Raw genomic sequence first — 3571 nt, 5'->3', positions numbered from 1 at the left:
ACTTGACAGAAAAGTGTGGCCATGTGGTTCCCAGACGGCATCTGATACTCTCCATCTGCAACAAGGCCATACCAGCCATGGGCTCAGCATGGCAGCTGCAGAAACCTAGCAAAGTAGACACTTGGACCCAGGTTCCATCCCCACCAGAGGTCGTTTTCACACAGCTTCTGGCTTCCTCACCACAGAACCGCTCTGACTTTGTGGAAAGGTAGCATTGGAGTAATGAAAATAACATTCCACTGAAATTTAATGAACATCTAGTATGTGTTAGGCACTACGCTGAGAACCGGAGAAATACTGAAGCTAGACAGAAGGGCGAAGTTCTCACGCAGAGGATTTGTGCTAGGTTCTACTTGCATTGAGAATGAGCAGACTACTGTACAGGAAGAGAAGGTGGGTGGCTGACAGAGTCTAGTCACTCCCAAAACACACGGGTGGCCACATCAATTAACCTAATTAAGCTGCCTAACTGGTTAACTACATGCTCCCCATGTCAGATGCGCAAATCAGTGATAGAAGATGAAATGATAGGGATCTTCTTGCCGTACACTTATCTCAGGGCAATTAATTACAGCAGCCTGGAATGGCATTGGTGCCGCGGAAGATGGAGGCAGCTGAAGGAATTATGTATGTACTGCTGCAGCTTATTTGCATGTAATTGTAATCGGCATTCATTTAGGGTCCTGGCAGCTGAGCTGCACCCTGTCAGCAAGACACTTCAGCAGATCACGAAGTTACCCTATGAGTGGTTCAGGGATGTCGACTGCATTTGTAACAAGTGGCATTTTGGCATACAAGAAGCGTCTTTTTTTCAGAAAAGAGACAAACCATGAAAGAAATGTCAAAATCAGGAATGGGGAAAATCGCTGGCTGCTTTTGGAAAGGCTTCTCCCCACCCACCCTTGAAAAAAAAATCCCAGACCTTCTTTTATCCTTTCTTTCAGCTGTAGCAGTAACTAAAGCATGTTTTTCTAAACTGGCAGAGAATGAGTGGTATGTGAACAAAGAACACATCAAATGTGGGACAACTTCATAGGAAGAGCTTAACAGAAAGAATAAAGAATGCAAAAGCCCAAACCGTGGCTGTCAAGGGAGAAGACTTTATTGGTCATTTGGGGAGATCCTTGTTTTTCAAGGAGTTGGAAGCCACATATGGGATGTGGCTCATTTGAGTACAGAAGACGTAGCCATAGAATCAAAAGACACAGGAAATATTCAGAGACAGGATTTCTATTCATTTGTCCCTTTGGGCGTACTTACCTAGGATGGCTGTAGACATAAGCTGCTGTGTCATTATTTAAAATATGCTTGGAATTCCTCTGAAGAGACAGAAGCATCTCTTATGCGTATAATAATTTAAAAGGTGCTCTGCAGAGTAAAGCAAATATGCAAGCTGAGTTTAATATATAAGGGATGATTAAAATGAGCAGTGAATATTTAAATTAAAACAAATTATTACTGTAAAACACATATCACCATTAATCCGCCTCAAACTCTCCCCTGTCTTTGAGCACACTTACCCATTGTTCTTGCCACTTCCTGAAGCAGTTCCAGAAGCCCTCTTTCTTGAGTGTATTTAGCTACGCTGTTGAGGCTGTTTTAATGTCCTGAAGTGATTCAAAATGTATATTTTTCACAGTCATTTTGGTTTGGGGGAAGAGTCAGAAGTCACAGGGTATCATACCTGGTGAATAAAGTGGGTGAGGACACAGTGCAATGATTTTGCAAGGCTACCTTTCTGCTGATTGGCACTCAGTAACAGCATTCACTGTAATTTTGATCACACCTTGTAAAGACACTCATGAAAGAAGACTTCCAGAACTGATTCAGAAAGAATGGTGGGATAAGCATGCTCACAGAGAGGGAGAGAGTATTTTGAGTGGGATTAATGGTAGTATATATATATATATTTTTCCAGACATGTTTACATTTTATTACCTCCTTCTGTTCAGACCCTCCAGCTGCCTCATTGCCCCCCTGCCCTGCACCCCAACCCTGGGGCGTCAGGCCTCCCCAGGAGTCCCTGCCTTGGTGGCCTGGGCCTGCTGAAACTCCTGCTGTAGCTGTGCAAGTGTCTCCCTCTGCTGCTCTGACTGCCGCTCCAGGTCCTGGAGCTGGGATTCGTACTGCTTAATTTCGGCTGTGATGTAGTCCAGCCTCTTCCCCACTGTGGCCTGAGCCTCCCCCAGCTCCTGTTTGACCAGCACGGGACCCAGAAGTTTAAAGAACATGTTGGATCCATCCAGCAGGGCCAGTTGCTCCTTCACGATATTATTTTCTGTTAGTTGTGCCTCAAGCTTCTGCTTCCCAGACATGGATTTACTCAAATCTTTCTGTAACTGTTGATATTTCTCCACTTCTCCCTGCAGCTTCATTTGGATCAGTTCAGCCATGGTGAGGATAAAAGCCTGCGGGGAGGAAGGGGCCCTGGGTCTCAAGCTCTGGAAGATAGTCTAGCTCACCTTTATGGCCCGGCCTGCGAAAATGACAGCATTCTTGAGAAGCAGCTTCTCGGGACACTGCAGCTTTTCCTCATCCCGGATAGCCACTTTATGCTGGCCTCAGGAGTGGAGGACAAAACGAGATCGCAAGCTCCTCAGCAGAAATCCTAACCTACCCGCGTTCTCCTTGCAGTATTAAGAGGTAATATATCTTTTAATGTAATAAATTTTTAAAAATTTAAACATTCAAGATATTTTTTGATCACATGTTGTAGGCTCCTGGCAGGTGTGTGTGTGTGTGTGTGTGTGTGTGTGTGTGTGTGTGTGTGTGATCATAAAGATGTGCCATAATACACAGAGAATGTTTTCTTATATGGATTTTAAGCTAGTTTGCAAGGCATTTCTTTAACAGTGCTACCCAATCTGGCATTGCTGGTGGAGGTGTGTGACCTAACGCTTCTCTTGCTTATTTGAGTATGGAATTCTTTCTCTATATGTCTTTAGTAACAATTTTTGCTATCGTTGTTGTCATGGTTTGTGTCTGCATGTCCCCCCAAATCCTCATGCAGTCCTGGTTTGGGCTTCTAGGATTTGTGATTGATCCAAGATCCAATGCTGGGATTATGGGTGTGAGTGCTATATCTGCCCTGGGGAGGGTAGTTTGCATACAGTGTAAGGGAGGGAAAGAGGCTGCTTGCCACCATTCCTCCCTTTTGCTCTTGTTGCTTTGCTGTTCCACTGCCATGAACTGTTGCCCTCTGCCATGTGCCACTCTGCCTTGGAACCAGCCAAGTATGGACTGAAACCTCCACAAACTGTGAACTAAATAAACCTTTCCTTCCTTCATTTTGGGCATCAGGTATTTTGTCCCAGCGATGAGAAAAAAAGTAACAAATACAATTGCTCCTTAAAATATTGCCTGAAAAATGCTAAACTACAGACTTTCTAGAGTGCTAGGCAGGTAGTACAGTGTTCTGGAAGACAGGTTACATGGACATATGTCTCTGTTTCCCTTTCCAGTATGCTGGGACAGGAATAATAATAATAATAATAATTGTATAATAATAGTAATTATTATTTTTGTAACCCTTCAAGGGTGGTAGAAGACAATAGTAGGTAGAATTACAAAA

General features: G+C 43.8%; 1 pseudogene; it reads right to left on the bottom strand.

Moving 5' to 3' along the window:
- Positions 1 to 1967: 1967 nt before the first annotated feature.
- Positions 1968 to 2627, bottom strand: LOC102025882 (annotated as a pseudogene).
- Between the last annotated feature and the right edge of the window lie 944 nt (positions 2628 to 3571).

Source organism: Chinchilla lanigera, unplaced genomic scaffold (genome assembly GCF_000276665.1).
Source record: "Chinchilla lanigera isolate Chin_1 unplaced genomic scaffold, ChiLan1.0 scaffold00061, whole genome shotgun sequence".
In the NCBI taxonomy this organism is placed as follows: Eukaryota; Metazoa; Chordata; class Mammalia; order Rodentia; family Chinchillidae; genus Chinchilla; species Chinchilla lanigera.
Note: the sequence above shows the minus strand (reverse complement) of the source record. Positions and strands in the feature narration are given on the sequence as shown.